Genomic DNA, 22,991 nt, shown 5'->3' on the forward strand with positions numbered 1-22,991 from the left:
CTCACAAGATTCTGACAAATAGAAGGGTTAGCGAAATATTTCTTAATAATTTGCTATATACAATCCCTTCCTTGACACTTGTTTCAATTATAAGACAAAACCGTATGTTGCACCATAAAATTTCTACTGAAAACTTCAGCCATACACGATGTCCTAACAATAAGAAGCTACAGAGCTCCAAAAATGAAAAAAACTTAATTACCTTAACACTTGAGTTTTTAATTCTTCCATTAATAGTTGATCATCTTCAATATTCCTCAAAACATATAATAATAATGTTGCCTCCATCCTCTTCGAACGAAGTACATCGTCAGACTGTCCAACACACCCTTCCTGCTATTCTCTTCAAAAGAAATAACCTCTCTAACCAACGTCTGTGGTCTCAGGCACAAACTCACAAGGAATAAGGTTATATCGATACTAGGGAGGTCGAGTACAGTTATCAGATCCTCAACATCATTTACAATTAGGCCTAAAACTACTTGAAAATAGACATGGCAAATCGGACTGTCCCCTTTCAATATTCTTCATACTCCGAAACAGGGATGGAATAGTGCGCCATGTCAGAATTGTTCACGGCTGGCTTGTAGAGCATTGTGGACAATTCGAGCGAACAATCTGCCACCCAGACCGCCCGACTTGAATCCCATAGAATACTTATGGGACATAGCTGAGAGGTCAGTTCGTGCACAGAGTCCTGCACCGTCAGCAATTTTGCAATTATTGACGGCTATAGAGGCAGCATCGCTCACTATCTCTGCAGGAGACTTCCAACGATTTCTTGAGTCCATGACCCGCCGAGTTGCTGCGCTACGCCTGGAAAAAGGAGTCCCGAGACGATATTAAAACGTATCAAAAAAGTAAAGTCTTAATACTGATTTAAAAGTCCCCATTCAATAAAGAGAACACTGTAAAATACCAGGTCCTCAGTGCTGATGCTGCAGAGCAAAAACGAAGCGTAAATCCAAGTCCAGATGGTCTGTTTCACAAAAAGTCCCAACAGTAGCAAACACAAATAATTACGAGTACCGACTGATCCACGAGCCGCATGTAAATAACAAACCCCAACAGTTAGTCAGGCTACAAAGAAGTGCAAGCCTTCTCACTCGCTAATTTGTGAACGATCAAACGATCGACCAACGTTTACAAATGCAGACAACAGACATTGACAGCAACATACTCGAGAAATTGGTAAATTATACGGAACTGCCGAATAAAGTTAACCGTGACTTAAAAGCAAAATTTCCAAAAATGCTGAGGGCACACATGGAAGCAGCTCTAGGAGTGCCTCCAACTTGCCAAGTATAAATTGGGATTGTTATGCCATCAAAACTGGTGCCGGATTCGTGTGGTATTGTTCTGGATGTCTTGTCCGAAAATTACATTGAGCAAATAGAGAATCAACCCGTGAGGGTAGCATCTTAGACCTTCTGGTAACAAACTGACCTGAACGTATCGAATCAGTTAACATAATGGAAGGTATAAGTGATCATAAGGCTGTGACAGCATCCATGATGACGTGTCCTACAAGGAAGATATATTTGCTCAGCAGGGGTGAAAGAATACAAATTACAGAATATCTCAGCCGTCAGTATAAAATATTCGGTGACGAGAAGGAAGATATGGAGAACAAATGAGAAAAATTCAAATGCATCGTTCAATATTTCCTAGACAAGTATGTTTCGAGTCAGGTTTTAAGGGATGGGAACAATCCACCTTGATTTGATAGCCGTGTTAGAAAAGCGCTACGTAAACAAAGAGCACGCCATCTCAGATTCAAGAAAAGAAAAAAACATAGCTGACAAAAGCTGAACGAAGCGAAAATGAGCGTAATGTGAGCAATGAGAGAACCTTTCAATGATTTTGAAAGTAAGACGTTGTCAACAGATCTCTTGGCGACCACACCGGTACCGAAACGCAAGGTAACAGAGAGAAGGCCGAAATACTGAATTCGGTCTTTCGAAATTGTTTCACCATGGAAGATCGTAACACTGTCCTTCCTTTCAATCGTCGTACGAACGTCTAAAAGGCAGATCTTGAGACAGCCGATAGCGGAATTGAAAATCAGCTACCATAGCTTAGTAATGGAAAGGCGTCAGGACCAGATTCAACAGGCCTAAAGGTAATATCCGGAGCACAACAGAGAAGCGTGATAGGACAGTTGCTGTTTGCAATATATATAAGTGAAGTAGTAGAAAGCGCCGGATGCTCCTTAAGGCTTCGCAGATGACGCAGTTGTCTATACCAAAGTAGTAACACCAGAAGATAGCAAGAATTTGCAGAACGACCATCAGAGAATTGAATTGTGCAGGGTCTGGCAGTTGACTCTGAGCGTAAATAAATGTAACATATAACGCATACATAGGAAAAGACATCCATTACTGTACAGCAACACTATTGATGATAGCTGGAGACAGCGTCTGCCGTAAAATATCTAGGCGTAACTATCCAGAGCGACCTTCAGTGGAATGACCACATAAAACAGACAGTGGGAAAAGCGGACACCAGGTCATCGGAAGAATCTTAAGGGACTGTAACTCATCCACGGAATAAGTGCCTTATGAGCCACTTGTTCGCCCGATTTTTGAGTATTGTTCATCTATCTGCGATCCCTATCAGATAGGAATGGTAGAGGAGATAGAGAGGATCTAACAAAGAGCCGCGCGTTTCGTCATGGGATCGTTTAGCTGGTGACAAAGAGTTACGGAGGTGCTAAACAAACTGCACTGGCAGACCTTAGGCATTGTGCATCACAGAGAGATTTACTACTGAAACTTCGGGACAGCACTATTGAGGTGGAGTCAAACAACATATTACTTCTCCCCACACACATCTTGCGTATTAACCACTTGGAGAAATTTCGAGAAATTAGGGCCAATACAGTGGCTTACCGACAATCATTCTTCCCACGCACTAATCGCGAGAGGAACATGGTTTGAGGGATTAGATAGTGGTACCGAAAGTACTCTCCGCCACATACCACTGGGTGATGTAGATGTAGATGAATAAAAATATCATTACGTAGAGCCTGGGGCGGTACGCCTCTATTGTGAGTGGGGGAACTGTGATGGAAGATCCTTACGATATTACTTATAATATGTCTACCAGTTTTGGTGCTTCAGTACATCATCTTCAGGCGTCAACTGACGCTGAGGGGTTAACTCCAATCATATACGCGACTCCATCAGTGGCCATCATCTATGAACTAGTTTTCACAAACTACCTTTAACAACGATGTTGTGTCTTTGACGCTTGGAGGCACAACGTCGTTGTTACAGGTGTCTGTGAAAACCAGTCCCTGCCGTTGGTCAACTCCAATCATATACGCGACTCCATCAGTGGCCATCATCTATGAACTAGTTTTCACAAACTACCTGTAACAACGATGTTGTGTTTTTGACGCTTGGAGGCACAACGTCGTTGTTACAGGTAGTTTGTGAAAACCAGTTCCTGACGTTGGTCACTGATGGAATCGTGTATACTACTGTAGTCAACTCCTCAGCGTCAGTTAAGGCTTGAAGATTGTGCACCGAAACTAGTAGCCGAATAATAAACACATAACAGCATAAGTACGGCTGTTGGTGTTGCATTTTACTATATACATGAATGGTCGAAGTTCCTAAAGCCTCCAAGCAGAATGATTAAAAACTTGTGTTGGAAGAGGTTAGGCAATGGCTCACCAACGTGGATGGTATAGGTGTGGAGTGGTAAATAATGCTGGGTATGGACTTCACGTTTCGTCATCAAACCACCACAGTTAAATATTTATAGTGTATCAACTAAACCAATCGGGGTGATACTCAGAGAGTTCGACGTCCCCTGTCAGCGGTGCATGCTGAGGTAGGCATAATCATGGATCCAGCTTGGATGAGATATCTCATGGCAGCACCAGTGTCCGCCAACAGTAACAGAGGCAGGCAGCAAGGAGCAGCATGAAGCAATCAGGACACCAAAGCCTCAGTAGCTCTACTTTTATGCTGCATCAATGCTGTTACGCCTCTTGTCCTTCTGCGTAGCTGTAGTGAATTTTAATCATCTCGACGTAATGGAGACGACATTTGTCATATCAGCATGTAGCGGCTGACGTAACTTTGCCTGGTCAGCCTGATGTGACCTGTTCCACATCTCCTGCATTAGACGTAGGTGTCTCTACAGTACTCGGCAGTGCCCGGTAAATTATTTGCGGTGCAACAGTCAAGTATTAATATGGGACTTGGAGAGGTGTAACGGTCCCGGATTGAATCCGCCCAGCAGATTAATGATGACGACCCTTGTGCTGGACAGCCTGAATGTGCTTCTCAGCCGGTTTAGCACATCCAACTACGTCAATACTGGATGGTAGCCACCTCCAGCCTTATTTCCACTATCTGCAGCCATTTATAAAATGTTCTCACATTTTCGCGTGGAATAGCAATGGAGACAAACGGGGCGCGCACATTCCGTCATGGGTTGGTGGAAAAGGGGGGATTGGGGAGGGGGGCATCCGTCCGGCCACCCGATACTACTGAGATGGTCGACTCTGTGATGACAAGAGAAAAGGCCAGGAGCTACCCATTTCCCTTAAGTCCACTTCCATAATATTTGTACATTGCCAACTTTTCCCGTACTTCTTACTCTCTGTGAGCGACAAGTTACACACCGTGGAGGTAGTACGTGTATCTTATCATTTTTTATTCACATAATTTATTATAAAACTTGTCAGTAAAAATGACAACTATATTGGTTTTCCCTTGAAATAAGTATACAACTTGTTGCCACAAACAGTCCAATTTGATTCTAGTTTGGTTACAAAAACCGTCGATAAACTGTATAAGGGATTTATCAAGCCGGACATCCTATATAATAGGGTATTTTCCTATGTCGAAAAAATGGTTCCGATTGTTGTCATTCTGAATGATCATAAGATTTAAACAACATTCATGATCAAAGTTCTCACAAATTAACTCTTAGTTTTATGTAATTAAAGCTTAAAAATCATTAAATGTAAAGATCTGTTACTGGCTTATGCTCTGGTGACGTCACAGGCTAAGAGTAAGACGAAGTTACATATGTGTTACAGGAGCGTTAGCCGAAGTTACAAGGTTTTTAGGTACTTGTTCTGCAAACAGTTAGCTATTTAGTGATGGAAAACACAATTACATTTTTTTAGTAACAATGAAAAGGAACATTGTGATCCCTGATAACGGAAGCCTCGCGAAAGTTGACTCATTTAAAGCGCCGATATGTGCAACGACGGACATTCTTTTTCCTCTTCCCAGCAACATTATTAAACTCACTGAGAACTTAAGGAACTGTAGAATTTTTGTAATTGGGTCTTTATATTATAACTGGATTGTCAACTATCAGTCAGGAGCTATGACCTGAAGCACAATAAAACTAATCTTGACAAAACTTAGAGCTCATTTCACATGTAGCAGACACTCACCTAACAACACGTATCTTTCAAGTGTTCGGTGGTGCAACGAATAACGCATCCACTTGCAGATAAAGAGGTCACATGTTCGAATCCCGCAAGAGACATACATTTTGAAGTTCTACACGAATTACAAAATTTGGATTAGCAAGAACTGACTGTAGCAGCTGTTTCGATTGTCAGATGTATTATATACACCTTCACGTTAGTCTTGGTCTGAGAAATGGACAACGGAGGATAAACGCGGATACTTTGAGAAAAAACAAGTCAAGTTTCTAGAAAGCATTGCTAGTAGTTAGGATATCACCACAATAGAACGAGGTGTAGAACGAATAGGTAATACGGAGATATACAGGATGGTCCATTGATCGTGACCGGTCCAAATATCTCACGAAATAAGAGTCAAACGAAAAAACTACAAAGAACGAAACTCGTCTAGCTTGAAGGGGGAAACCAGCTGGCGCAATGGTTGCCCGCTAGATGGCGCTGCCATAGATCAAACGGATATCAACCGCGTTTTTTAAAAATAGGAACCCCCATTTTTATTACCTATTCGTGTAGTACGTAAAGAAATATGAATGTTTTAATTGGACCACTTTTTTCGCTTTATCATAGATGGCGCTGTAAGAGCCTCAAACGTATAACTACGTGGTATCACGCAACATTCCGCCAGTGCGGACGGTATTTGCATCGTGGTACATTACCCATGTTAAAATGGACCTTTCACCAATTGCGGTAAAGGTCGATATCGTGTTGATGTATGGCTATTGTGATCAAAATGCCCAACGGGCCTTTGCTATGTATCCTGCTCGGTATCCTGGACGACATCATCCAAGTGTTCGGACCGTTCGCCGGATAGTTACGTTATTTAAGGAAACAGGAAGTGTTCATTCAAATGTGACACGTCAACCACGACGTGCAATAAATGATGATGCCTAAGTAGGTGTTTTAGCTGCTGTCGCGGCTAATGCGCACATCAGTAGCAGTCAAATTGCGCGAGAATCGGGAATCTCAAAAACGTCGGTGTTGATAATACTATATCAACATCAATTGCACCCGTACCATATTTCTATGCACCAGGAATTGCATTGCGACGACTTTGAACGTCGTGTACAGTTCTACCACTGGGCACAAGAGAAATTACGGGACGATGACAGATTTTCTGCACGCGTTCTATTTAGCCACGAAGCGTCATTCACTAACAGCCGTAACGTAAACCGGCATAATATGCACTATTGGGCAACGGAAAATCCACAATGGCTGCGACAAGTGGAACATTAGCGACTTTAGCGGGTTAATGTATGGTGCGGAATTATGGGAAGAAGGATAATTGGCCCCCATATTATCGATGACAATCTAAACAGTGCAATGTATACTGATGTCCTAGGTAATGTTCTACCGATGTTACTACAAGATGTTTCACTGCATGACAGAATGGCGATGTACTTCCAACGTGATGGATGTCCGGTACATAGCTCGCGAACGGTTGAAGCGGTATTGAATAGCAAATTTCATGACAGGTGGATTGGTCGTCGAAGCATCATAACATGGCCCGCACGTTCACCGGATCTGACGTCCCCGGATTTCTTTCTGTGACGAAGTTGAAGGGTATTTGCTATCGTGATCCACCGAGAACGCCTCACAACGTGCGTCAGCGCATTGTCAATGCATGTGCGAACATTACGGAAGGAGAACTACTCGCTGATGAGAGGACTGTAGTTCCACGTATTGCCAAATGCCTTGAAGTTGATGGACATCATTTTGAGCATTTATTGCATTAATGAGGTATTTACAGGTAATCACGCTGTGACAGCATGCGTTCTCAGAAACGATAAGTTCACAGAGGTACATGTATCACATTGGAACAACCGAAATAAAATGATCAAACGTACCTACGTTCTGTATTTTAATTTAAAAAACCTACCTGTTACAAACTGTTCGTCTAAAATTGTGAGCCATATGTTTGTGACTATTACAGCGCCATCTTTCACAAAGCGAAATATGTAGTAAAAATTGGGGGCTCCCATTTAAAAAAACGCAGTTGATATCCGTTTGGCCTATGGCAGCGCCATCTAGCGGGCCACCCATAGCGTCATCTGGTTTCCCCCTTCAAGCTAGACGAGTTTCGTTATTTGTAGTTTTTTCGTTTGATGCTTATTTCGCGAGATATTTGTCTCGGTCACTGTCAGTGGACCACCCTGTATAAAACGTGTGCAACATGCAGGTGGCATAAACATAAGAACGGTGATGTTTGTGAGTGTAAACTAACGTTGGCGTCGGAAGCAGACCTACATTATCTTAATGTAACATGATGAAACTGCAAATGTTTAAACAATAAGGATCCTAGCTGTACAGTATGAAGATAAAAACATTGTTCCTAATAAACTAAAAAGTGTGTGGTCACATTTACTAGAAAGTAACTTTTTGAACGTAAAGAGTGTGAACGGCGATTGCAAATGTAAGTGCATGTATACAACAACGAAAACAAATGGGTCAAATGGCTCTGAGCACTATGGGACTCAACATCTTAGGTCATAAGTCCCCTAGAACTTAGAACTACTTAAACCTAACTAAACTAAGGACATCACACACACCCATGCCCGAGGCAGGATTCGAACCTGCGACCGTAGCAGTCCCGCGGTTCCGGACTGCAGCGCCAGAACCGCTAGACCACCGCGGCCGGCCGACGAAAACAAAATTATGTTCTGTTTGTGATCGGCGTGGTGAAGTTTTGTGACTGTGATTTGGTTTTCATATGAGAGGACTGTCTAGCCGTTTCACAAATATGTTAACATGTTCTTTCGGGTTCGATTCGAATCAGTGATCTATGGACATCAACTAGTAAATCTCGATGGTCTGCCGCTCTAGCTATTGAGTTTCCGAACAATTGGGATGTAGTTGAGAAAACCGACAATTTTCATTAGGAGTTCAATTTAGTTAAATGACGCTATCCATTTAGAATGAAATTTTCACTCTACAGCGAAGTGTGCGTTGATATGAAACTTCCTGGCTGATTAAAACTGTGTGCCGGACCGAGACTCGAACTCGGGGCCTTTGCCTTTCGCGAACAAGTGCTCTACCAACTGAGCTACCCAAGCACGACCCATACCCCGCCCTCACAGCTTTAATTCAGCCGTTACCTCTTCTGCTACCTTCCAAACTTCACAGAAGCTCTCCAGCGATTCGCACTTGCCCGCGAAAGGCAAAGGTTTCAAGTTCAAGTCTAGGTCCGGCACACAGTTTTAATCTGCCAGGAAGTTTCATAGCAGCGCACACTCCGCTGTAGAGTGAAAATTTCACTCTAGAAACATCCCTCAGGCTGTGGCTAAGCCATGTGTTCGCAATATCCTTTCTTCCGGGAGTGCTAGTTCTGCAAGTTTCGCAGGAGAGCTTCTATGAAGTTTGGAAGGTATGAGACGGGTTACTGGCTGAATTAAAGCTGTGAGGACGGGGTGTAAGTAGTGCTTGGGTAGCTCAGTTGGTAGAGCACTTGCCCAAGAAAGGCAAATGTCCAGAGTTCGAGGCTCGGTCCGGCACACAGTTTTAATCTGCCAGGAAGTTTCGACGCTATCCTTCTTTGTAACTGGGGAAGGTTCTATATCGGATATACGCTGACGTTAATTCCACAGTGCAACACAATTTTAATTAAGTGAGTGAATTTATGCGTCGACGTGGTGGCAATTTTCTGGAACAGTGGAACCACATTTTATGCATGTTCTCATTCTCTGGAACACGTAAAAACAAATTTTCGTGTTTTTTTATTCCTGTATTTGTACAGTATGGTGCTACACACAATTTTAACCCATTTTCCGAAACGTTAATTCCAAACCAAGACATCACTATGAATTAGCGTTATGACAGTAGGAGTAACGATCTAGACATGACTCGAATGGAGCATTTTAGCGGGCTTTCAAATTATTTCACTTCCGTTTATACAGAATGATACTGAAATTCAAGAGGGAAAAGCAAGTTAAGAGTATAAAATGACATAATTAATCTTTTAAGACAATTTCCAGAAAACAGTCGAATACCTCATTATCATTATGAATTAAACTACTTGCTGTTAAATTCATTACTTGAACTACCTGGCGGTGACTTGTTAAATAAATGTTGTCTTACACAGATGTAGCCAATAAATTTAACTTTTGAAAATGTGTCTACATCTCCAAAAGTGCAGGTTCGACGTTATAAGACAGAGTAATAATCGCAAATTATTCTGAAAATTAAGACCACCAGATAGCATGGCAAGCGTAGGTCATTATAAACTCTTCCACTGAGCCTTATAATCATGTATCAGTCAGTATTCCAATGAAAATTATTTATCCTGAAATGAAAAATCATAATTTCATGCAATCAGGTACGTATATACGAGAAATTCCTTTAAATCTACATTTGTTCACCTGTAAAGACACGTTTTACAACACCCGGTCTTAAGATGCTTCCGTGGCTATCGCTAGCGACAAATAGTAATTCAAGTAAACGAAATGTACAGGCTTATCACACGCCGACTACGAAGTCAGTTCTTAAGTCGTCTTTTTCAACTGTCTCCCAGTAAAAATTATTCTCCACTAATGTTAGCAAACAGCAAGGAATTTTTCATAGAACACTAAATTACTATAGGCAATGTCTGTGTCCAGCTGCCAGGTAGCTGACCAGCCGAAGCGAAACTAGCGCAAAATACACCTCTAAAAGTGAAATACTACAATTGGTACAAACACGTCCTGGAAGCAGAGATGTGTGGAGTAAAGTAAGATCAAATGCATAAAGCTTTCAAGATAAACCAGCAGCGCTGCTGTCTGCTTGCTCTAGTACATAATCAGCAGCAGCTTACTTCAGATAAAGACAGAGGTTAGATTTGTTAGAGAAAATACAGTGAGTCGAGGCACAACATACCGGACGACTGGATGACCAGGAGATTAAGCTTTCTTCTCGACGTGATTTGTAGGCAGCACCAATCTCTGATCATTATCTCAGCCTCCATAGAAACCTTAGCAGCTGATGGATAAGACGCATACCGATATGTGAAATATTCTGCAATGTACCAAAGAAACCGGAATACGACCTACAATTATACGCCAAAGTCAAATGAAAATGAGACAATGGAGAAAAATAAGTAAACTGTATATGTTTGAAAAGTAACACCAGTAAATTTTTATACATTCATACCACTGTGAAACATGACGGTCAGTGGCTTCATGGAAGAATGTTTGCGGTTGACTACGGAACCCCAACTGAACCCTGGTGCGCAGGGGTAGATGGAGGGAGGGTGCTGACTCATCGCTAATTTGTGAGAGTTTGAAAGCAGATCATTCAGGAAGCCAATATTTCAACACACGTTAGCAAAAGAGTCTTTTGAGATTCGTAAACTAACAAGCAACTAACACTTACCGAGTGTAGTCAATCTGAAGAAATGATCGTCTACATACCTTGTTGTTATGTCCCCGATCGAGTGGTGCACCTAGGTCGTGATTGATTTGCACGTGTTGGAATAGCTACAATTAATTAACCATGAATTAAACTGACTGTATTTTCTGAGAATGAATGTCCATAGATTTTGATTACAACTGAAATGTTAATCCTTCACGATACCTAGAGGAGTCCATGAACGTCATAGTACCAGTGAGTAGGGAGGTGCTGTGGGAGAGTACCAACACGGCTCCACGCGGCTGTGACCTTGTAGGGAGCCCACCGCTGAGTAGCCAGATGGCGTAATGACACGGTTCCTCGAGGCAGCGGCTAGCGGTCAGCCCTGACGCATGTCCAGGAAAGCGGGATGACGGAGTGGCTCATGGCGAGGGCGACGCTGAACTGTGTGGCGGGTGGCAGCCTCGGCAGGCGTTGGATCCGTAGCAGATATCCGAGGCGACTGACACTCGCTCTGGAGCCCGCAGCGAAAGGGCTGTCCAAGAGCTGAGCGTCGACCTACCTTTCAGCGGAGGGAAGCAGACGCAGTGTCACGTGGATATATGACCTCGTGAGCGAGAGTGGGTGCCTTTGACTGTAGTGCTGATTACCACGACCAGCACGCCATGTATTGGCGAGGCCTGCACCATCGGATGCTGTGAAAGCTGCAGCAGCTTGGCGATACTACTCATCCACGACATAACTGCACTCTGCCGTTATCGGAAACACGCGGTGACGTTAGGAAAACTGCCAGTGCTTTCAGGTCAGTCGTATGTATACTGTCATACCCGATTACTCGCTGACTCACGATAAGCCGACCGAAACGGCCTCAGTCCCAAGTGCAATAATACTGTGTCGGCTAATGAACATCTCAGCTAGTCTTTTGTTGATAAACAACTCGCAGGGGACATGCATGACCCGCATAGCATACCTGCGAGATTGGTGGCCGAATACGCCACTGGAATAAGACAGCATAACAATCAGTAAATGAACACAAACATGCTGTGCCGCGTATGTGAAAAGCAACTGGCAGTCATAGACGGCGACAGGGAAGTCTTGAGTAGAAGCTGGGCTGGCATCTAAGAGTCCGTGGAGGCACAACCTATTCCCGAGCGCCGGCCGGAGTGATTGAGCGGTTCTAGGCGCTACAGTCTGGAACCGCGCGACCGCTACGGTCGCAGGTTCGAATCCTGCCTCGGGCATGGATGTGTGTGATGTCCTTAAGTTAGTTAGGTTTAAGTAGTTCTAAGTTCTAGGGGACTGATGACCACAGCGGTTAAGTCCCATAGTGCTCAGAGCCATTTGCATCATTTTATTCCCGAGCCACCGAGGGTGGCGTTGCATGGTAAGTCCAGGCCTGCGGAGAAACTTCCATAAACGGTGACTAGGAGCCGTGGGGAAGCCCAACGGAAGGCTCGGAATGGTTAAAAGAGGTGCCTTGCCAATTGAAATGGATTGTGAATGGCAGGGCCTACCGTTTCACCACATAAAGTGGATTTTCGCTCACAAATGCCCTATCAGTATGACTTACTCTTATCTAGAACGGAGGACTGGGGTTGAATTTCACACAGATCACCACGTACAAGAGTCGTCGGCGCATCAGGAAGTATTAGGGCCTGGCGCAAGGATCGTCTATCTGACTGCATAAGAAATACTCACCACGATCAACCAAAAACTACTCATTGGATTTACAATCAATTTTATCATCTTAAGAGGAGCATTTCCACTAGGGGCCTAGCATTTCCTTGATATCTCTATAAATGGGGTTAACACTTTTCATTGAAAGTTGGATTAAAAGCACCACAATTTACTATAAATCGAAATTACGCTTGTACAAACGTAGTTATTGAGTATACATATCTTGTTACCTATAGACGTTAATACAAGACTGGGAGGCGTAGCGGGATATGGCCTAAATTCAGCAGTCACTCACAATACTAGCGTTCAAAATGGACAAGGAAAGGTGGGAGCTGACCATTCAGAAAATAATTTACTCTAATAATTAGTGAAAGGTAAGAGACGAGATCCAACAGCTAGTACGTAAATATATTGAAAAGGCAAACTATGAACTACTTGTGGATGCACGTTATTAAAGCGGCCTCCCGTCCGTAAACTAATAAGTCATAAAACTCATTCTCCAACATCTTGATTTACGAATATGAAAAACAAGAAACTCGGGCCATGCTACTTCTGGTTCAATTTAGGTATCATGTTCAGAACTACTCGCCACGTGTTCACACGTGGGCGACAAAGAAGGGAAAACCTAACACACAAAGGCGATTATGAAATGTTCACTAATATCACGGAGCATTGGAGAAGGAAAGACATTCGCTGAAAGCGAAGTAGTTACGAGGGTGGTTGAATTATACAGAACGTGGTGACTGAAAGTCCCACGTATGTTTTGCATAGTGCAACTGACCAGGCTCTGACGCCAAGTCCAAAAACAAAATGACAAAATGAGGACGAAATAAAAGAAATGAGGCGCAAATCCAGGCGAAATTAAAGAGCACCTAACACTTTAATATGCATTCGTGACTCAATCCATTTCTGAACCTAGCAAGAACACGCATGCTTACCAGCTTGCAACCGTCTTCTTCTGGATCTCGCCAACGACTGCTAACCACCTACCGGCCGTTGCTCCAGCAGAGTCGGGCCTGTGGGGGTGGGAATTGGCTCATTTTTCACGGGCAAATCAGGGAGTACGGATCTGTCGCCGAACTAGCTGCCGTTCAAGCAGACATTCATGACTTGGCGGAATGACGCGTGATTGGATATGATTAGTTCAAAATGGTTCAAATGGCTCTGAGCACTATGAGACTTAACTTCTGAGGTCATCAGTCGCCTAGAACTTAGAACTAATTAAACCTAACTAACCTAAGGACATCACATACATCCATGATATAATTGGTCAGGCAGGCCTCTTTACGGAGCCAAACGTGCAGTAGAAACTGAATTTTAGATTTGTACTGCTACTTTGATGAATGAGAAGCAGGACTACGTTCAAACTACCGGCCCATGTTTCCAAGCTAAAAGGACAGCGCGTGAAAAGGAAAGCCAACATCGCTAGCTGATGGGGACTGCTGAATATGGAAATTAAATAAAAGTACCTTGCTCTCTAGTTTCATAATTCTGTCATACTGAAAATATCAGCAGAATAGCAGGCATGCTATTGACGTATTAGTAATGATAATAATATGACTACAATATCGTAAACAAGTGAAACAAGTGCAAGGTAGATGCACGTCTTTCAAGGTATTCTGAACAGAAGAGGCCTCTCTCTGTGGAAAGGAAAAGGCCCTAGAGGACGCAGGAGACGACCACGAACACTAACGACCGGTGGTGGCGATCCATTTTGTGGCGGCGCCTGGCAGATTCCCACAGAAGGTGCAGTGAGGGTCGTGAAGTCGCCTGTCGCAGGCAAAGGCGAGAGCATGAGACGAGTGCAGACAACTTGCAGGGGCCTTTTCCGGCCCGTGAACCATATCCACGAGTGTGGTGACCGAATGTGTCGGGGTCCAGCCCTGCATATACGAGGGTTAGTCAGCAAATACGACGCAAACTGGGATAGAGACATCAGAGCAGCGTAGGCACCCTGAAATATATTTCCCTTTTCAACATAATCCGCTTGTAAACTTAAACACTTCTCCCATGTTCGACAAGGCGTTAAGATGCTGCAGCATAGAACTACTGCGGCTGCATTCGCATCTAACAAGTGACCTCTCTGGATACAACAAGTTTATTTGATTCCTTAAATTGCTACAGCCCACAAGACCGATGTGTCCTGGGGATAGCGAAATACCCCTAGACGGGGAAGCAATGGCCCATCGCTGCATAACCAGGACCGCCAAGACGCTCTTTGACTTATTCCTGTCCTTTGGTGAATCTGCATCTAACTGAGTACAAATTCCCAAAATAAACAGCTCCAAACACACGCGAGACGAATTCCGCTACGGACGCACTCTGCGGACAGTGCCTCGTGTTGTTACAGGCGGCTACGCAACCACAGCCCACTTGCCATCTTGATCTGACTGCAGATCATTAACCATGATCGCGGAATTGGTGTACTGCCTACCTTCCGCGCGACATGTGCTGCCTACTTCTCGATACATATAGACACGAAATTTAAAACGCTATGCGGGGTTCTAGCGTTCGCGTCTTCTTTATTGACTAAACTCGTTAGTTACTGCAGCTACCCATCCCAATCGCTGATGATGGAATCGCTGATGATGAAATTCACATACACACCTAATAGAAAGCTTAGTCGTTGCTGATACGTTTCGCAAATACAGAATTTTATTGTTTTTCCGATCAACATGTTGCGCGTTTTTGTTCTATTTCCGAAAATCACAATAAATACAGACTCACAATAAATACTGCAGCAGTGGTTATCATCGAGTCATAATCGATATGGTAGCTGGTCTTCTTAAAAGCATATGTCATTATGTAATAGCAACCAAGTGATCTTTTCTGGGGTCACTTTACAATATGTTACATATAACAACGATGCTGAAGGCAGTCACTTGTAAACACGGCAGCCACAGCGTTTAACGTATTTGAGATTTAGAGTGATGTCCACCCATTGAAAGCAGGAGAATACTCCGTGGAAATAAAATAAATTACATTTAGACAAATATATACCTACTGACAAGCATACAATATAAGCACATGAAAAAAAATAAACTTCTAGAGCTAAATGTTTAGTTCTACAAAAACTTTGAACTGCGTTCGTCCGATAGAAAACGAGAAAATGATGACTACGTACTCTATTCAGTGACATTAAAATTCATTCAGTTTCTTGTCTTACCACTTGTAGAACAAATAGAGTGTCTCATAAGCATTTGATTGATATTTCAATAAATTCTTTTATTTATGATGCAACGAGAGATAGCGGCATGACTATCAACATGTGCGCTTGAGTATTTTTGCTCTGAATATGGAACAGAGAATGCTTGGTGTTCATCAGACCGACTCGCAGTTTCATCCGAAAGAAAACAAAAGTTTTTCGTTCCTTGTACCTCGCTTTTAATTCTTCGCCTGTGAAGCATGCGAAAGAATGTGGAGGTAGTTTCCTTTCGAACTGCTACACGTGGCTTTATTATTTTCCAGAGCAGCTAAATGCAAAACGTCTAGTACAGTATACGATCTTCCTGTTGTATGTACACACAAAATTCACATTGTATTATTTCCTTCCTCAGCGTTTGCACGGTTTCCTAAACTGGTATGGAAAAATAGTTCTTTCATTCTGAAGTTAACGTGCTGCGATGCTCCTTGTGGCCACAAGGGTCAGGTCTGTAACATCAGTTTATCCACAGAGGCCACCCACGTATCTAACAACTCCTTTGCTAATATTATTGCAAGCAAACGCCGGGAGAGCCTTGTGATAATGTGAGGACGCAGTATAGACTGTTTCTCCTCCTGACACACAGAGAGAAGTTGCTTAGAGTGTTGTAGAACGAATGAATACGTCATTCAAAGAGCTTTTTCGTCCATCTCAGGGATATTCATTCGATTTCATATTATGGAACTAGGCCAGTCTGAAAATTAGTTTGATTTTCTTTAAATCATGGCACAATGACGTTTGCTTTGTATCTCGAAACATGATAATGTGTACACAGAAATTATGTGATTACAAAGATTCCCACATTTCGGAACGCCAACTTCCATTTTAAATGTTTTCATTGACACTTCAATTTCCCAGTCGTTAAAATTCATCGTCGTATAAAGGGCTATCCCGTCAGTTCTTCGTAGAACAATTTCATTTATTTATTTCGTTTATTTACACTTCAAGTTCCGTAGGACCAAATTGAGGAGAAAATCTCCAAGGTCATGGAACGTGTCAGTATATCAAATTACAACATAAAATTAATAACAGTTCAAAATCAAATGTTTATGAACCCGAAAAAGTCAATCTATATGTTTAAGTAAACGCAATGAACAATACAACAAGGAATTTATCGACAGAATTGTGACCCACGAGGAAACTCATCAGTTTCGATTTGAAAGCGCGTGGATTACTGCTAATATTTCTGAATTCGAGTGGTAGCTTATTGAAAATGGATGCAGCAGTATACTGCACACGTTTCTGCACAAGAGTTAAGGAAGTCCGATCCAAATGCAGGTTTGATTTCTGCCGAGTATTAACTGAGTAAAAGTTGCTTCATCTTGGGAATAAGGTAATATTGTTAACAAGAAATTACAGTAAGAAATATGTACCTACAGACTGCAAAAGCCAACTATTAGAGGAATAAAAAGTAGTTAGTTTACTTTTTGACTTTACAGCATGAGCATACCAAAGACAAAGAGTAGTACAATAGCACGGTATTAGGACAATTAGTCCACCTGATTTACAAACGCTCATTCAGCTGTCACATCATGCTCCATAATATCACACCAACAACAAATTTTCCCTCTGCTCTACAAATGGAATCACTCAACAGAGGAAAGTCCACTGGACCTGACGGGATACCAATTCGATTCTACACAGAGTACGCGAAAGAACTTGCCCCCCTTCTAACAGCCGTGTACCGCAAGTCTCTAGAGGAACAGAAGGTTCCAAATAATTGGAAAAGAGCACAGGTAGTCCCAGTCTTCAAGAAGGGTCGTCGAGCAGATGCGCAAAACTATACACCTATCTCTCTGACGTCGATCTGTTGTAGAATTTTAGAACATGTCTTTTGCTCGAGTATCATGTCGTTTTTGGAAACTCAGAAACTACTATGTAGGAATCAACATGGATTCCGGAAACAGCGATCGTGTGAAACCCAACTCGCTTTATTTGTTCATGAAACCCAGAAAATATTAGATACAGGCTCCCAGGTAGATGCCATTTTCTTGACTTCCGGAAGGCGTTCGATACAGTTCCGCACTGTCGCCTGATAAACAAAGTAAGAGCCTACGGAATATCAGACCAGCTGTGTGGCTGGATTGAAGAGTTTTTAGCAAACAGAACACAGCATGTTGTTCTCAATGGAGAGACATCTACAGACGTTAAAGTAACCTCTGGCGTGCCACAGGGGAGTGTTATGGGACCATTGCTTTTCACAATATATATAAAAGACCTAGTAGATAGTGTCGGAAGTTCCATGCGGCTTTTCGCGGATGATGCTGTAGTATACAGAGAAGTTGCAGCATTAGAAAATTGTAGCGAAATGCAGGAAGATTTGCAGCGGATAGGCACTTGGTGCAGGGAGTGGCAACTGACCCTTAACATAGACAAATGTAATGTATTGCGAATACATAGAAAGAAGGATCCTTTATTGTATGATTATATGATAGCGGAACAAACACTGGTAGCAGTTACTTCTGTAAAATATCTGGGAGTATGCGTGCGGAACGATTTGAAGTGGAATGATCATATAAAATTAATTGTTGGTAAGGCGGGTACCAGGTTGAGATTCATTGGGAGAGTCCTTAGAAAATGTAGTCCATCAACAAAGGAGGTGGCTTACAAAACACTCGTTCGACCTATACTTGAGTATTGCTCATCAGTGTGGGATCCGTACCAGATCGGGTTGACGGAGGAGATAGAGAAGATCCAAAGAAGAGCGGCGCGTTTCGTCACAGGGTTATTTGGTAACCGTGATAGCGTTACGGAGATGTTTAACAAACTCAAGTGGCAGACTCTGCAAGAGAGGCGCTCTGCATCGCGGTGTAGCTTGCTCGCCAGGTTTCGAGAGGGTGCGTTTCTGGATGAGGTATCGAATATATTGCTTCCCCCTACTTATACCTCCCGAGGAGATCACGAATGTAAAATTAGAGAGATTAGAGCGCGCACAGAGGCTTTCAGACAGTCGTTCTTCCCGCGAACCATACGCGACTGGAACAGGAAAGGGAGATAATGACAGTGGCACGTAAAGTGCCCTCCGCCACACACCGTTGGGTGGCTTGCGGAGTATAAATGTAGATGTAGATGTAGATGTAGTTTCCAGGAGAAAGAAAAAGTAAAATTTTCAGACATTTTGATCTACATAACAAAACTATGAGTAACAAAATAAAAAATTTTCGCTAGAATTACATTCTCTTTCCAGACTCAACGATCTCATTTTAAAGGTATAGAAGCAACATAGATCTGAGTCACAGAATGACAGCTGTTCTCTCCCTGCTATTCTACTATTTTTCCTACTTCCTTCCTCCTTTCTCTGTGAATTAGTCTTACTACGTGATATCGTACTCTTATCATTCTTACCTTTCTCTGTTTATCTCAAACACTCACTCATCGACCCACTCACCCACACGAACGCACGCACGCATGCACGCGCGCACGTAAGCACGTAGTGTGGCGGAATAGGCTGAGGAAGTCAGTTTCACTAGCCACGATTCTTTCCATATTTTTCCTGAATTTTTTATAACGGGTTCCATCAGCAGGGACAGGATTAAAAGGACAATTTCGTTGTCATTTTTTGAGGACGACAGAGTTACTTTTCGGTGTTACTGCCGACTTGTTTCTACTTTCGGTTATTTATTTTCGTCCTTTTTAACCATTTTTTAACTCTCTGTTAAAAATGAAACTACAACCATTCACATTATATTTATTACCCAATACACATTACATATATTTACGTTACACTGACTTGAGAAGTAAAAATGCAAAAAAATTACTTCATAATTAAATAATAACGTTATGAGCCAAGTAGGTTTTCAGACGAACACTGCTGACAGTTTTTGAAAAGACAGCAGTGACATAATTTAAAGGTTATCTTCCGAGAGGTTGTGCCGCCAATCTATCAACACTTCACTTTAGTTAGAAAGTAGCCTCTCACTGTCAACATTACATTTACATCACAACACGGAATCCAAATAGCTTTCAGTGCCACAACTGCAAACTGCCGATTATCAGCTCCTGTAACTTGAAGATTACGTCATGGACAGTTGCCTTTCGGCAAAATTCTGGAGGGATTTATAACCCCTTCAGGGTATCTGTGCTACTGAGACCAGTCGTTCCAGGTAAATACTGAAAGATCCTCGCCACGTCTATATTACTGGGATTCACGCTTCATGTCATTTTGTTAAAACGTGAATGTAAGACTTTGAAGACTGATTATCTCGTCTGAGGATGCAAACCACTGCAATTCAACCCCTCCGTAACTCCTGCATGAAGCACTTCTCTTGTTATCATTCATAAAAATGTTTGATCACAAAAAAATATCCAGTGCGCACAATACTAAAGCCTTCTTCAAGCCGTTTCAATATTTCGATATCTCTAAGAAATTCATTTTAACCCTTTCAGACCGTCTGGGTACAATTGTGCACATAAACTTTTACTGTCGCTTAACAGCAACAGAGGAATTTTTTCCCATTGGAAACTTAAGGTACACATTACAGAATGTTCTGCTTTTTCATTATACGCAAGTGCTGCTAACTGTTGGGCATCACTGTGGAAATATCGGCAAATCAGTGTAGCGGTGTGCAACAGCTCGTGAGCACCGGAATACACGGCTGTGGTTGGTTCGCTATATTCCACTGTATAATTGAATAATGTTATTGTTATTTTCCATAGTAATTATTTAATGATCATATTACTGTTTATTACAACAGAGAATATTCGTAATTAGTTATTTCAGTTCATAAAATTAAGCCAAGTGTACAAAGTATGTTTCGAAAGCGGATACATATTTTTGTGTAAAACTTTATCTAAAATCATTAAAAAATCATCCGAGAGCATTACCACATAAAAATTTTAGTCCCTCCATAATAAAAAGAAATCAGGTCTGAAAGGTTTAATTAAGTCACTGGCATGTTCCCTAACGAACGTGAACCCCTTAGGCATCCAATTCATCTCGTCTTCCGACCGTAAATTAACAGACTCAGGGCCTGCATTGCACAGTTCCAGCACGTCATCATTGCAGAAGAATTCAATCATTTCTTCAAAATACACTCCTGGAAATTGAAATAAGAACACCGTAAATTCATTGTCCCAGGAAGGGGAAACTTTATTGACACATTCCTGGGGTCAGATACATCACATGATCTCACTGACAGAACCACAGGCACATAGACACAGGCAACAGAGCATGCACAATGTCGGCACTAGTACAGTGTATATCCACCCTTCGCAGCAATGCAGGCTGCTATTCTCCCATGGAGACGATCGTAGAGATGCTGGATGTAGTCCTGTGGAACGGCTTGCCATGCCATTTCCACCTGGCGCCTCAGTTGGACCAGCGTTCGTGCTGGACGTGCAGACCGCGTGAGACGACGCTTCATCCAGTCCCAAACATGCTCAATGGGGGACAGATCCGGAGATCTTGCTGGCCAGGGTAGTTGACTTACACCTTCTAGAGCACGTTGGGTGGCACGGGATACATGCAGACGTGCATTGTCCTGTTGGAACAGCAAGTTCCCTTCCCGGTCTAGGAATGGTAGAACGATGGGTTCGATGACGGTTTGGATGTACCGTGCACTATTCAGTGTCCCCTCGACGATCACCAGTGGTGTTCGGCCAGTGTAGGACATCGCTCCCCACACCATGATGCCGGGTGTTGGCCCTATGTGCCTCGGTCGTATGCAGTCCTGATTGTGGCGCTCACCTGCACGGCGCCAAACACGCATACGACCATCATTGGCACCAAGGCAGAAGCGACTCTCATCGCTGAAGACGACACGTCTCCATTCGTCCCTCCATTCTCGCCTGTCGCGACACCACTGGAGGCGGGCTGCACGATGTTGGGGCGTGAGCGGAAGACGGCCTAACGGTGTGCGGGACCGTAGCCCAGCTTCATGGAGACGGTTGCGAATGGTCCTCGCCGATACCCCAGGAGCAACAGTGTCCCTAATTTGCTGGGAAGTGGCGGTGCGGTCCCCTACGGCACTGCGTAGGATCCTACGGTCTTGGCGTGCATCCGTGCGTCGCTGCGGTCCGGTCCCAGGTCGACGGGCACGTGCACCTTCCGCTGACCACTGGCGACAACATCGATGTACTGTGGAGACCTCACGCCCCACGTGTTGAGCAATTCGGCGGTACGTCCACCCGGCCTCCCGCATGCCCACTATACGCCCTCGCTCAAAGTCCGTCAACTGCACATACGGTTCACGTCCACGCTGTCGCGGCATGCTACCAGTGTTAAAGACTGCGATGGAGCTCCGTATTCCACGGCAAACCGGTTGACACTGACGGCGGCGGTGCAGAAATGCTGCGCAGCTAGCGCCATTCGACGGCCAACACCGCGGTTCCTGGTGTGTCCGCTGTGCCGTGCGTGTGATCATTGCTTGTACAGCCCTCTCGCAGTGTCCGGAGCAAGTATGGTGGGTCTGACACACCGGTGTCAATGTGTTCTTTTTTCCATTTCCAGGAGTGTATTATACGACGTAAGTGGCTGCGGAGATCCATGAGTTCCAGCATGATGAAATTGCAAATACTAATGTTTCCTCTTTCTGGGACTCTAGAAAGTACTATTTAAAACATTTACCGTACTGTCCGCTTGTTAACACCTTTTGAAACTATTTTCGCAATCAAAATCAGTTTATGTGCACAGCACTCACCAAGGTTTATATGGTCACCTATGACTGTTTCCAAAGAATCAACACATTAGTTGTTGTATCTAGCACTGTCACTTGCCCCTGCTTACACATTACGACATTGTGTATTTTACTTCTGAAGAGATCCCAAAAGTGCACGAGCACAATGTATAAAGTTTGCTGTATCGGCAACCTGTCTACTTCCATGGAACGAGGTAGAGTATTATGCCTTGAACCCCGGCTTTATATCCGTAAGCAATATCAGCAATAACGCAAATATCGTCGTGAAAGCCTACATTCTAAAGAAGGAAACATTACTCTATCAATCATAGGCTGCAGGTATTCACGGCCGATATTTGCGTTACTGCCGATATTGTTTATGGGGAAAGGGCCCTGGTTCAAGGCATAATTCTCTACCTAACGTTTCATCTTCCAAATCTGGAGACAGCCAGTAAACAGTTACAGTCTCAAACAAGCTCTGTAAGTCGAACTGTTTACGTGCATCCACGGTACACTCGTTTCTAACGTCATCAGAACGGTGCCTAAGGTGGCTGAACGCCTCGATGTATGTTATGAAGCTTGTGGAGGGTGGTACGCAATACTGTCAGTGATAGGAAGGACAGGGCCAAAGGGACAATGAACAGCTGTGAGCTCTCTTTATTTTAACAGGACACACTGGTCAGATTTACTCAACATGTAGTGGGAAAACACCTCGAGTAGT

The sequence above is a fragment of the Schistocerca cancellata genome, chromosome 2 (genome assembly GCF_023864275.1).
Source record: "Schistocerca cancellata isolate TAMUIC-IGC-003103 chromosome 2, iqSchCanc2.1, whole genome shotgun sequence".
Taxonomy (NCBI): Eukaryota; Metazoa; Arthropoda; class Insecta; order Orthoptera; family Acrididae; genus Schistocerca; species Schistocerca cancellata.